The sequence below is a fragment of the Pholis gunnellus genome (assembly GCF_910591455.1).
Source record: "Pholis gunnellus genome assembly, chromosome: 2".
In the NCBI taxonomy this organism is placed as follows: Eukaryota; Metazoa; Chordata; class Actinopteri; order Perciformes; family Pholidae; genus Pholis; species Pholis gunnellus.
In genome coordinates this window covers 24,888,426-24,903,549 of record NC_136536.1, presented here as the reverse complement: position 1 = coordinate 24,903,549, position 15,124 = coordinate 24,888,426, and positions in this window count along the sequence as shown.

Sequence of the window (15,124 nt, the reverse complement as noted above, 5' to 3'; positions counted from 1 at the left end):
ATACTGACGAGATGTAATTAGCGGAACCCGGGTCTGGTGTGTCAGCTGCAGGAGGTGATCTGCTGGATAGTCTGCAGCTGTGCCCCAATCAAGGATGTGGCCATGGGAGGTGTCTGGAAGCAGGCAGAGGACAACACAGACACATGGCACACAACAACAAACGGGGGAATAACAGAACACATGAGGAGAGGAGATCGGGGGGGAAACAGAGGTAAACACACAATGGGTCAGACAGGGATCCTGACAATATATATGTATATAAAACATACATTTTACATATATTTCACATATATGGTAAATGGTAAATGGACTGTACTTGTATATCTCTTTTCTAGTCTTCCGACCACTCAAAGCGCTTTAACTCTACGTGTCATCATTCACCCATTCACACCCATTCATACACTGATGGCAGGGGCTACCATGCAAGGTGACACCTACCTATCAGAACTAATAGACATTCATACAGCATTCACACACCGTAGGCCAGGGGTCACTAATAGGTGTATCCGGACCCTGGACCTAAAACTGATAGATAATTAAGAATTATTACATTTTGACAGCGTGTTTCCATTTTAAGCGGCACAGCTTTTCCAGCCTTTAAGGCACTCGTTCAGCGGTTACAGGAAACACACCAATCAATTACATGTGTTGTAAATCACATCACATGATGCTACTCAGCCAATCAAATATGTGTATTCTGATAAACTTCCCGAATTAAATTTGTGAGATTTGTACACATCGGGGAGAGAGATGGGGCGAGAGATCGAGTAGTCGGACAATAATATGTGAGTCAGAAGTTATTTCGCATGGCGCTCTCCAAAAAGAGAAGTGGTCAGTGAGACCAGAACCTTTAACCAAGAATGGACAGACTTTTAAATGTTAAGTCTCCCCACGGGCAGAAACCAGTATGTCTCATATGTTAAGAGACCGTAGCGATTATTAACCAGAGCATCAGTGCGATTGACTTTTCTGATCTCAGCCAGCAATGGTTTGAGGACAGCAATGTCCTGCTTGCAGTGTATAGGCTCTAGCTAGCAATTGCTAATGGTCAGCAGTGACCTGAATAGGAACAGTTTGAGCTAAGACTACGTGGCTAGTGTGTGGCTAGAATGACAACATTTTATAGATTTCATCAAGCAGGAAGTCTCCATTACCCCCCTTTTAATGAATCATACATCACTCATGGACACTCAGGACATTGAATGGATTTAACCAAAAGAGGTCAGCAGTGACCTTAGAATTAGCAATCCGATGGATCTGATACTACTTCGATATATAATGTACATGATGTCACTTATTAGACTAAAATATTGTGAGCAATTACAGAAGCAATAAAAATGTAGCAGATAGCCTATGACAAAATGAGAATACGAGTTAAATACGTTTAACCAGGGATGCTGTTAACTGGCAACCTTCAGCCGAATGCATCTGTTGTTCTCGTAGCTACGGCAGCTGTTAAAAACGAGAAGAAAACACTTAGCTGTCCTCGTGAATGCCGCATTGTTTAGTTTTGCAATACAGTGTCAAGCCTTCTCATTTACAGTCTATGATCAAAACATACCGGATTCGACGTTGGAGCGTCTTTTGAGGAAACTAGTCCACTCGAGTTTGAAACGTCGCGTGCTTGTTGTTTATGTGTTGAAACAGGAAGGGAGCAAATTCCCCTTCCTTTGAAATAATAAAGTTGGTATGAAAACAAACAAACATATAATCGTCTTTGGAGCCTGTTTTGTGGAAACATGTGTTACGTAGAAGAACTCTGTGGCACAGTTACAAAAATAAAAAAATAAAAAGGTATATACAGGATTCGAACTTATATCAATGAGTGGAAAAATAATTGGCAGTCAGAGGGAGTGCCACTACACCACGATAGGTACGACATAATTGTTGGAGGTATACATAGAAATCAAAAACACAGTCAGCAGAGGTAACCAGATCAACTTGTGACTGCACTGCGCGTTTACCATGCAGCATTCTGAAGTGTAACACGGAGCACTTTTGAATACAGCTGGTTTCCGAAACAAATCTTTGTAGCGCTGCAAATTAATGAGGCAAACGTTTGTGATGTTGTCATGAGGTTAGCTCCGTTTCCCTGCGAACGTGTTCGTTGATCTGTAGATCCACTGGGGTACGTACTTAGCAGGCTACCCCGGTGCCAAAGGCATGTCAAACTAAAGATCCGATTGGTTGAAGAATATGACAATCAATAATATCGTAAAGGGAGACCAGAGTCTGAGAACCACTCACCGTGATATCCTTCAATAGACCGTCGATGGACACGAGTCGCGAGAATACACCGGCACACAATGGAAGAGAGTTGCCATTATACCAACTGAGCATGCTTATTGTGGTTTGTGAGGAGGTCAGCTATGACCAGGGCACTTTGCTTGAATGAGGCCGGCGTGATCCTGCTTACGGACTTCATGATCTGAGCGGCTATGGAAATCTTGAGTCATGAATGACCGTGCCTTTTGGCATTAAGTACTCCCTTTGCTTAATTGAAAACCATGAAACAAGTTTCATCTTAGTGAGCCTGTAACACTACATATTCTAATACTCTTAGGGAACAGAGGGGTTAACTACGTCCTGACTGTGTGTGTCTCTAATATCCCTTCTTCAAACAAGCCTTATAGATACCGTTGTAGTAGAGGTAGGTTAATTGAGGCCCGTCATATATAATTTACCGTAATAGTTCTTCCATTGAACAGGGGACGCCAAGAGGATGAACAATGTTACGGTTTGAACAGCACCTAAAACTACTGACAGCAGTCTGACCATATTTATTAGACTGAGAAGACATTCCGGCTGCGACCCGCTTATTAATGTCTTTACCTTGATTGTTAAGTGGCTTGAAGAGGAATGAATGCGGACCGCATGAGGCCGGTGCTACGAGGAGCTGGCGCTGAGGGACGCCGGTAGAAGCTTAGGGATATCCGGCCCTGTGCGTGCATGGATAGTTTGCTGGATTTAGCCAAAAACTGCGTATTGCCATCAGGTTGTTACCTGCACAGAGTGACCCGGAATAACTGGTGAGATTACCGGCAGGGAAACGAGAGGAAGAAGATGCTTTCTCCTCTGCTGAGAAACTGGATGTTGGCTTGCTCCTAAAAATGAGACTAGAAAAAGGTAACATGGACATTTGCCAATTGCGTCGGATTGTAATGAAAACCCACAGACACCGGGCTGATGGAGAGCGAAGGTAACAGCAACCTGAACGTCATGGAGGTGTGCGTAACAGCAGCATGAACGTACTGAAGGTAGAGAGACAATCATATTTAAGAGAGACAGCAGCAAGATGATAGGCTGCCAATGTAATTGTGTTGTGCTATTGGATAGATCTCCGGTGTTTACAGACATCTTCAACACCACATGCCATGTACCAGCCTGCTTCAAGGCCTCCACCATCATCCCCGTCCCCAAAAAACCAAGGATCACAGGACTCAATGACTACAGGCCCGTCGCCCTGACCTGTGGTGTTATGAAGTCTTTTGAGCGCCTTGTCCTGTCCCACCTTAAAACCCTCACCGACACACTCCTGGACCCACTGCAGTTCGCCTACAGAGCCGAACTTGGCCCTTCATTTCATCCTCCAGCATCTGGACTCCCCAGGGACCTACACCAGGATCCTGTTTGTGGACTTCAGCTCTGCCTTTAACACCATCATCCCATCTTTGCTGCATGACAAGCTCTCCCAGCTGCATGTGCCCGACTCCACCTGCAAGTGGATCAAAGACTTCCTGTCTGACAGGAAGCAGCACATCAAGCTGGGAAAACACGTCTCAGCCTCCCGGACCATCAGCACCGGTTCCCCCCAAGGCTGCGTTCTTTCCCTTCTGCTCTTCTCCCTGTACACCAACAGCTGCACCTCCAGTCACCAGTCCATCAAGCTCCTGAAGTTCACGGATGACACCACCGTCATTGGACTCTTCTCTGGTGGGGATGAGTCTGCCTACAGGTGGGAGACTGATCATCTGGTGACCTGGTGAAATCTGCCATCCCTCCAAGACTTGTTCGCTACAAGGACCCTGAAGCAGGCAAGAAAGATTGGAGCCAACCCCTCTCACGCCGGACAAAAACTGTTCATTCCCCTTCCATCTGGCAGGAGGCTGAGGTCCATCAGGACCAAGACCTCACGACACATGAACAGTTTCCTTGTATGTTCAACATACCATGGCAATAAACGGTTCTGATTCTGAAGAGTCCAGCTGATCTAGACAGCTAATATCATGATTGACAGCCTCGAACAATGACAGCAAGGACATAATGAGTGTGCATGTGTGAGGAGTGATTGGTATGACAAATAAACTATGGGCTCAGGCATGCAAGAGTATAGTCTTCCTGACTGAACTTACGCGAGAGCTTCATTTAGCCCTCCAGGAAGGACACATGGTTGGCCTTTCATCAAGTCAAGGAGTCAACACAGTAAGGGCTGGAAGTAGCACTGGACTGTAATTGCATAGTGCTTTTCTAGTCTTTCCAACCACTCAAAGCGCTTTCACACTAGTTGTCATCATTCACCCATGCATTCACACACTGATGGAAGAGGGTACCATACCACCTGAGCATAGTCTATCTAACATTCACAAACCGTAGGCACAGCTACGGGAGCAATTTTGGGGTTAAGTGCCTTGCTCAAGGACACATCGACATGCGACCAGCGGAGTCGGGGATCAAACCGCCGATTCTCTGATTGACCATGCTCTCCACTTAGCCACAGTAAGTCTGCACTGCCCAAATGTGTATTCTTCATCAGGGACTAATGAGAGAATGGACTGCAGGTAAGATAAGCGTGGAAGACCAGGTGAGGGGAATGAGTGATTTCATGGTGTGAGTGGCAGGACCTGAATCAAAACATTCTAAAAAGTAGTAGAATTTGTGACACCCACTACCCAGTCTGCTCCTGGCTAATGTCCGGTTGCAGGAACTTTTAGGCTAACCCAGTAACGGAAGGTTGGTGACTGTTCTGCCCATATCTTTACAGAGACCTGGCCCAATCCTTGTGTCCTAAATCAAGCTTGATGGGTTGACCGCAGGACAGACCGCAGAACTCCGCTGGGATGAGAGGAGGTGGTCTCTGTGTTTACATCAACAATGCTTGTTGCTCAAACGTAATCAGAGTCTATGGACAATGTTCCTCCGATGATACATTTGCAAAGGTAAAATTGCTGTGTTTTTCAAGTCTATTTTAATTCTTCAAGTCTTATAAAATATAATATGCATCCCATGGACGCTTTCCATTTTCCTCCTCTCTCCCCAGAGTTTGAAAACCCCCCATTCCCTTCACCCCAATTAAATTTCTATATTTATTTGAAATAGCCGAATGTCACTACTGTTTGTGATTGTAGTTTTTTAATTGCGTTCTTATTCCATATATTTGTCAAATGTGTCTTAATAGAGAGCTACGAGCAGACACACTCACACAAACAAACAGGCACACACACACACAATAAAATAAGCGAGAGAGAAAGTGATCTGTTTAGATCAACAATTCCAGGGGTTTTAGTTAAATAGCTTGTCTTGTTTTATCTTTTTTATTGTTAGCGATGTGGGACAGGGTGTATGAGAAGAAATAAATCAGTCCAAATCTTTCTAGGTTGTCCCAACACCGAACCGGACTGGACAAGCCAAAACCCCCTTCTCCTCACTCTCCTCCATTTTTTTCTTTACCTGTCTCCCTCTAACATCCAGGAAGGAGAGAGGTAATATCAGTAGTATCAGATGTTGCCACTATTCAACAGCGTTGAATAGTGGCAACATCTGATACTGTAACATCAACTTAACATTAATGTAGACACTAAATATGTCTAAACAGAATGATAGACAGCAATGCAATAACATACTAAACTTATGTTTGCACATGTACAGTTATGTTTAAACCTGTGTTTATGTAATTATGTTTAGATCGAACAACTTCATCTCAAACTATTAGCGTTATCAAAGAGGAAAGTCTTAAGCCCGTTCTTAATTGTGGAGAAGGTGTCTGGACTAAAACTGGAAGCTGGTTACACAGGATAGGAGGTTGGTCGCTGAATGCTCTGGTTGCCATTCTACTTTTGGAGACTGTAGGAACCACAAGTAACCCTGCATGCTGGCAGTGCAGTGTTCTAGTGGGGTAATAGGGTACTTTGAGCTCTTTCAGATATGATAGTACCTGACTATTTAGGGCTTGGTAGGTGAAGAGGAGGATTTCAAATTCTATTTTGGGTTTTACAGGGCACCAGTGCAGAGAAGCTAATACAGGAGTAATATGATCTCTTTCCTAGTACTTTTCAGTACACATGCTGCAGCATTCTGGATCATGTGGAGAGTTTTGAGAGACTTATTAGAGCAGCCTGATAATAAGGACCTGCAATAATCTAGTCTAGAAGTAACAAATGTATAAATCATTCTGCATTCTGTTGACACAGGATGTGACTGATTTTTACAGTGTGTACATACATGAAAAAAGGCAGCCATTGAACATTGCTTCATATGGGAGTTAAAGGACATATCCTGATCAAAGATAACTCAGAGATTCTCTATGTGCTGGAGGCCAGGGCAAAGCAATCTGCAGTAACTATACCATTAGATAATTAGTTTAGGAGGTGTTCAGGTCAAATCACTTTAAGTTTAACATCAGAAAATTGCAGGTCATCCAGGTTTTTAAGACATGGTTAAGGACAAAAACCTAACTGCTTGGTTTTGTGTGGCTTGATCGATAGGTATAATTGTGTATCATCTGCATGACAATAACATTTTATGTTTTCTAAACTATTTCCTAAAAGAAGCATATATAAATGAATATCTGTAGATCAGACATCTTTCATAGAATTTCATTTATTTACATGTATGTGAGATTTTTTACTCAATGTAGAAAAATAGTACTCCTAAGTTTCTGGACTTTATGTTAACGAACAGGGGGCCAAGGGCCCTTTTAAGTAAAACAGACATGTAAAATGGGAGTACATTTAAAAACTTTTCTGTAGATAACAGCAACTAGACATGTTTATTTAAAGCTAGCTACTTTGATGGCCATAGCTAGTCTTCAAGCTAAATTTAACAACTTTTCCCTACATCTCTGTAATTGGGAACTAAATGTGAAATTTTAGTTATTCATTTTGTTATAATACATAAATAAGGAGGCAGGAAAATACAATGATTATGATGAATATACATAGTAACCAGCTGAACTAGTCTTAAGGAAAGGTTTCTGCCTTAGTTTAGCAGCATAACTGACATATCAGCTACTGTATGAAGGGGATATCATGCATTTCTTTTGGGGTTAAGTTAAGTAGTTGAAAATGATAAAAGGAAACATTTAATTTGCAGGTACTGTACTTCCTCGCACACTATGACCTGAGTAGTGGAGTCAGATGTCTAGATGACAATAGATACACAGGGTTATTTTGAATGTGTGTCCTTGACTGCAAATAGTAGTCCTCTACCAGTGGGGCCGGTGAGAGAGGGAATATGGTAATAAATCTCTGTTGGAAGGCTAACACTATGCAGGACGACAGACAGCACCTGCCAATGTGCAGCAGCTGTAGAGTAAGCTCTGAGGTCAAGTCTCTGATTTTAGATCTGGTCTCTATGGGTGGATAGTAATAATTGTACTAATCCTTTGTCAAAAGGATTTGATAAAGATCCCAACAAACTGCTTCACAGGTTATCACACTGCTTTAAGTAAAGCATTGATAACCTGTGACAGATAACTCAAGTCAAAAGCTGGATTCTCCTTTTATCAGTTTTTCTTTTCTAAAGACCAACACAGATTTATCTTTACTGAAATCTTGTGAAAAGAGGAACATAGCTGAATAAACCTTAATTTATTCAATAGTACTTAATTAATGTCATTTTATGTTGATTTAGGTAAGGACCAGAAGCTGATATTAACCCAATAAAATCCAGTCAGTCAACACCAACAAACCTCTCTCTGAGTAGCCAACTGTACCTAAATAATCAACTAGAACTGTACACTCATTTTACCCCACATTTCTGGTTTTAGGTCGAGAACCTATTGAAATTCTAATGTTTATTAGGGCCTGAGCACCCAGGGTAGAACCCTGTTGAGTATGTACATTTTTTTTAATTAGAATAATTTGTTGTCCACTACACCGACTCAAATTCCCATGTGCTGGAACGAGCTAGAAACATGAAACTTGGACCAATAACTGGAAAACATGTGCTTAAAAAGAAAAAGTATTACTCCAATTGGCCACATGGTGGTGGTGTTATTAACATCCATAAATAGATAGATAGATAGAGATAGTTACTTTATTATTATTATTTGCTACAGCAGCATTGTTCTGTTCAAGAAATGTCAATGTGTATTCAATTGTATTGAGACTGCTTTGTTAGGCTGCACTACACTAATTGTGGTGCAATGGCGACGCCTAGTGGCGAAACAGAGATGATGTTTTTGGATGACGTCGCTGTATAAGTAGATGAGGTTTAGTTTCTACGTGTTTCAAACGGAGTACTGTACGGCTGTTCTGAATATCGGATCCTCGGAGGAATACGTCCGTAAGTTTTCCTTCGGTTATTGTAGGTAGATATCGTCATTAACAGTTGTGTGAATATGTAGGCAATTACTTAACAGTTGTCAAGATATTGTTTTGTGTCAACTTAGCTATTATTTCTTTGTGTAAATTAAGCTAGCTCTAACTGCATGTGCGCAGGCTAACGTGTGCATAAAATGTGGATATTTGGCACATTAGTAATTATACTTTTGTTTGTATTCCATAGTTTTACGATAAAAGAATTGGACTTCAATAAATCTTAAGAAGATAAACCAGCTTCATTCTTTGCCGTTCGCTATCTGTCTATGGCCATTGTAGACACAACTGCTAGGACAGAATAGTAAAAGGACGAAACACAGCGGGTGAAGATCAGAGAACATCGTTGCATCACGTCAGTGTCGGAGTCACAGCGACAACATGGCTTCTCAGAAAGAAGAAAATAACGCAGACCTAACATTAGAAACTAGGTCATCTGTTAGCTCTTCGTCAAGCAAGATGGTTTCATCAACGGCTAGCAGCGCTGCAACTAAAGCGAGGGCCAAAGCAGAAGCACTAAAAGTAAAGAGCGCATATGCAGAGAGGGAGGCAGCCATGTTGAGGGAGAAAGCGCGCATTGAGGAACAGCGGCAGAGAACACTTGCAGAAGCAGAGCGCAATAAAGCAGATGTGGAAACAGGGCTCAAGGTATTGCAGTTAGAGAGGGAGGCAGCAGCAGCATCCAGAGAGGCAGAGGTCTATGAAGCTGCAGCAGACTTGGATGAGGATAGGCACAGCGATCTAGGGGATGAAGAGAGAGCTCAACGCACCAGGGAGTATGTGCAGAACCACACTCCGGTACAAAACGCTCAGCAACCACTTCCTGACCCACAGCATGCACCTATAAAGTCAAATCCCCCTCTACACCAGTCTCCTCAGACACCCCATCACCATGTCAGCTACCAACAGCATGCTACTACAGAGCCAAATCCCCCCCCTACACCAGTCTCCTCAGACACCCCATCACCACGCCAGCTACCCACAGCAGGCACCTATGGATTCAAATCCCCCTCTACGCCAGTCTCCTCAAACTCCCCATCACCACGTCGGCTACCCACAGCATGCTGGTATGGGCTTTGAGCGCCAGCAGAACAGTGCGACACGGAGGCAACCAGCTGCAGTCCCTCCTTCTCGTGTCTCATCAGAAGGCTACACCAACATGCCACCTCAGATGCCTGATTTCGCCACCTATTTGATAAGGAGAGAGATGGTGAGTTCCGGGTTGACCCAATTTGACGACCATCCCGAAAATTATTGGGCATGGAAAACCTCATTCCAGAACATCACACATGACCTCAACCTGACGCACCGAGAGGAACTCGACCTTCTCGTCAAATGGCTCGGCCCAGAGTCATCCACCCAGGCTAAACGAATCAGGTCAGTGCATGTAACCAGCCCTGCAAACGCAGTCAAAATAATATGGCAGCGACTAGAGGAATGCTACGGTTGCCCTGAGGTCATCGAACATGCTCTGCTGAAAAGGCTGGAAGATTTTCCACGCCTCACCAACAAAGAACCTCGTCAGTTAAGAGAGCTCGGCGACCTGCTACTTGAATTGGAGTCTGCAATGTGGAGTGGACTAACGCCTGGGCTTGCATATCTCGACACAGCACGTGGTGTTAACCCTATAGTTGAAAAACTCCCTTTCAACCTGCAGGAAAGATGGGTGACACAAGGCTCCAGATACAAAGAGGACTACCAGGTAGCTTTTCCACCTTTCAGCTTTTTTGTACAGTTCATTTGCAACCAAGCAAAAACCAGAAACGACCCAAGTTTTGCATTCTCATCATCCACCTATTCAAACAGCCAGAAGCCAGACAGAGCAGCTAAATTCAGCAACACGCCGTCTGTCTTTGTAAAGAAGACTGAGGTGTCAGCCACAGCTCCAAGCTTCCTGAACAACCAGTCTGAAAGGAAAACTGATGAGCCAGATAAACATTGCCCCATCCATAACAAGCCCCACCCCCTTTTTAAGTGCCGCACCTTTAGGAACAAGCACCTAGACGACAGGAAAGCATTTCTGAAGGAGAACTCCATCTGTTATCGATGCTGTGCTTCTACTAGACACCTTGCCAAGGACTGCAAATTGTCTGTCAAATGCAGAGAATGTGACAGCGATAAACATATCTCCGCACTCCATCCTGGTCCTGCCCCCTGGTCAGCTGAAGAGACCAAATGTGAACCAGAACAAAACAGAGTGGAGAAGAATGACATGCCCTTTAATGTCACCTCAAAATGCACCGAGGTATGTAATAACTCTCGTCAGCCCAGATCATGCTCTAAAATATGTCTGGTGAAAGTCTACCCCTCAAACCAGCGTGAAAAGATGAGACGTGTCTATGCCGTGCTGGATGAACAGAGTAACAGATCATTGGCTAAGTCACAGTTCTTTGATCTGTTCGGCATTGAAAGTAACCCCTCACCCTACACTCTGAGGACATGCTCTGGCACAGTTGAGACGGCGGGGAGAAAGGCAAGTAACTTCACTGTAGAGTCACTCAATGGAGAAACCATAGTGAAGCTCCCTACCCTCATAGAGTGTAACTCAATGCCTGATGACAAAGAGGAAATCCCGACACCAGAGATAACACAGCTCTTTCCTCACCTCGCTCCAGTGGCTGACAAGATCCCGCCTCCTGATCCCAGCGCTCAGATCCTCCTACTCCTGGGGAGAGACGTCTTAAGTGTGCACAAGGTACGTGAGCAGCATAATGGCCCCAACAACACACCATACGCACAACGCTTAGACTTGGGCTGGGTCATTGTAGGAGAGATCTGCCTGGATGGAGCTCACCAGTCTACTGATGTCAATGTCTACAAAACAAACATACTCCCAAACGGCAGAGCCTCATACTTCACACCATGCCCCAAAAGCATCCATGTCAAAGAGCAGGCAAGTTCTCAACCTCTCCAGTACTTACCCTCAAAAGGCTTCAGCGCTGACACAAACTGTATTGGAGACGGTGTTTTCTTCAGGACGGCAGACGATGAAAAAACAGCCCTGTCAATTGAGGATAAACTCTTTTTGGATTTAATGGAAAAAGAAGTGTATCTCGCTGAAGACAACCACTGGGTGGCGCCATTACCCTTTCGCTCACCACGAATCCGGCTTCCTGACAACAAAGAACAAGCAAAACACAGGCTAAACTCATTACAGCGCACCTTTCAAAAGAAACCAGGAATGAAAGAACATTTCTTTGACTTCATGCAAAAGGTCGTTGAAAATCAGCAAGCAGAACCCGCTCCACCTCTGAAACCAGGTGAGGAATGTTGGTATTTGCCAATATTTGGCGTCTACCATCCCCAAAAGCCCGACAAAATAAGAGTGGTGTTCGACTCAAGTGCCCAGTACAGTAACATCTCACTCAATGACGTTCTGATGACGGGGCCCGACCTCAACAACACATTAATAGGTGTCTTGCTGCGTTTTCGAAAAGAAAGGATTGCCATCACAGCGGACATCGAGCAAATGTTTTACTGTTTCAAGGTAAAGGAAGATCACCGCAACTATCTTCGCTTCCTGTGGCACAAAGAAAACTGCCCTGAAGAGGAGATAATTGATTACCGGATGACTGTACATGTCTTTGGAAACAGTCCGTCACCAGCTGTCGCCATATATGGACTGAGACGCACAGCAGAGCATGGCGAAGCAGAGCATGGCACAGACGCTAAAGAATTTGTGCTCCACAACTTTTATGTTGGCGACGGCATCACATCTGTTCCCAGTGAGGAGGAAGCTGTTGACCTCTTAAAACGCACACAGGAAATGCTAGCAGAGGCTAACCTGAGACTCCACAAGATGGCCTCAAACAGCGCCACAGTCATGGAGGCCTTTCCACCAGAGGACAGAGCGAAGGATCTCAAAGACCTGGATTTTAACGCTGATCCACTGCCTCTCCAACGCAGCCTTGGTGTAAGCTGGAACCTTAAGAACGACTGTTTCACATTCAAAGTGTCAAGAGAGGTCAAACCATTCACACGAAGAGGAGCACTGGCCACTGTCAATAGTCTGTATGACCCCTAGGGGTTCGTCTCTCCCGTCACTATGCACGGAAAAGCCTTAGTGAGAGAATTCACATCAATGTAGCAAGAATGGGACACGCCTCTCCCAGCAGAAAAAAGGGCACAATGGGAAGCATGGACTACATCTCTTACTGAACTTGAACACCTACATATCCCAAGACAGTACGTTCCAGTCACGCTCTCGCAGGCTCATTCTAAGGAACTCTGTGTCTTCTCAGACGCGTCCGTTCTGGCCATAGCTGCTGTTGCATATCTGAGAGTCATAGACTCAGACGGACAATGTCATGTGGGCTTTGTGATGAGCAAATCTAAGCTGGCTCCATTTCCTGCTCACACCATCCCACGGCTGGAGCTGTGTGCCTCAGTGCTCGCTGTTGAACTCATGGAGCTAATAGAGGAAGAGTTGGACACACGGCTGCAGGTCAAGTTCTACACAGACAGCCGCGTAGTACTCGGCTACATTCACAACACCACAAGGAGATTTCACATGTATGTGGCCAACAGAGTAACACGCATAAGAAAATCAACCACACCGAGCCAGTGGCAGTACGTTCGAACTGACCTGAACCCAGCTGATCACGCCACAAGGATTATGCCGCCAGCTCAACTGCACCTCACCAACTGGTTCACCGGTCCCAAGTTCCTCACACAGCCAGACGCTCCAGAAGACACCGAGGCAGAGTGTTTTCAGCTTGTAAACCCAGACCTGGACCTTGAAATCCGAACTCAGGTGACTACACTGGCAACCTCAATTGCAAATCACACTCTGGGATCAGACAGATTCCAGCATTTTTCAAGCTGGAAATGTCTTGTGAAAGCTGTTGTTGTACTTACCAATGTCGCAAAGTCATTCTCTCAATCATCACGCACAGAGACCTGTAGAAAATGGCATTACTGCACAAAACCTTGCACATCTGAGCACACACAAGCAAAATCTACAGTTATTAAAGCTGTTCAACAAGATGTGTACGAAGACGAGTTCAAAAGCCTAACACAGGATGGGAAAGTGTCACAACATAGCTCACTCAAACAACTTGACCCCTTTATCGACAACGAAGGACTGCTGAGAGTTGGTGGGCGTGTGCGCAAAGCTGACCTCTCTGACCAAGAAAAGCATCCTTTAATCATACCACCAAATCATCACGTAGCTAGGCTGCTTGTTCAACATTACCACAGCCAAGTAGCCCACCAAGGCCGCCATTTCACTGCGGGCGCAGTACGCACAGCAGGACTATGGGTTGTAGGTGCCAAAAAGCTCATATCAAGTGTCATCCACAGATGTGTCATGTGCAAGAAGCTGAGAGGGAGACTGGAACATCAGAAAATGTCAGATCTTCCTGCAGACAGGTTGTCTGTAGATCCCCCATTCACACACACCGGGCTGGATGTGTTTGGTCCATGGAGTGTTGTGGCACGTCGAACAAGAGGGAGCAGTGTTGAAAACAAAAGATGGGCTGTCATATTCAGCTGTTTAAGCACGAGAGCAGTTCACCTGGAGCTGATAGAGTCAATGTCAGCTTCAAGTTTCATAAATGCTTTGCGTCGCTTCTTGGCTGTCAGAGGCCCAGTTCAACATCTACGTTCAGACAGAGGGACAAACTTCATCGGTGCCTGTGGAGAACTGCAAATCAACACAGAGGACGCAGAGATAAAAAACTTCATGCAAGATCGAGGCTGCACCTGGTCATTTAATGCACCACACTCATCGCACATGGGAGGAGCATGGGAAAGGATGATTGGGATCGCACGCCGTATCCTCGACGGTCTCCTGTTGAAAGAAAGTGCCACAAGACTCACACATGAAGTTCTGACTACACTAATGACTGAAGTCATGGCCATCATGAACTCTCGACCTTTGACCCCTGTCTCAACAGACGCAGAAATGCCTCAAGTTCTCTCACCTGCAATGCTGTTGACTCAAAAAGCCAGTGTTGCACCTGCTCCACCAGGAGACTTTAAGATCGACCACCTACACAAAAGCCAGTGGCGTCAGGTCCAGAGCCTAGCAGACTGCTTCTGGAAAAGATGGAGGCAGGAGTACTTGATCACGCTGCAGCCTAGGAGGAAGTGGACTGAGGCCAGACCTAATCTTCAGGAAGGTGACGTCGTCCTGCTTAAAGACTGTCAGGTGAAGCGCAATGAATGGCCGGTTGGGCTCATCACGAAGACCATGCCAAGCAGTGACAACAGAGTCCGTAAGGTCATGGTGAAGACTGCCAAACAAGGGACTGTAAAAGAGTACTTAAGACCTATTAATGAGTTAGTTGTACTTCTTCCCAAGGTTGGTAATTAATGGGAGAATAATAATATAGTGGCATAATAGTTATTACGCCAGACGGGGAGTGTTCTGTTCAAGAAATGTCAATGTGTATTCAATTGTATTGAGACTGCTTTGTTAGGCTGCACTACACTAATTGTGGTGCAATGGCGACGCCTAGTGGCGAAACAGAGATGATGTTTTTGGATGACGTTGCTGTATAAGTAGATGAGGTTTAGTTTCTACGTGTTTCAAACGGAGTACTGTACGGCTGTTCTGAATATCGGATCCTCGGAGGAATACGTCCGTA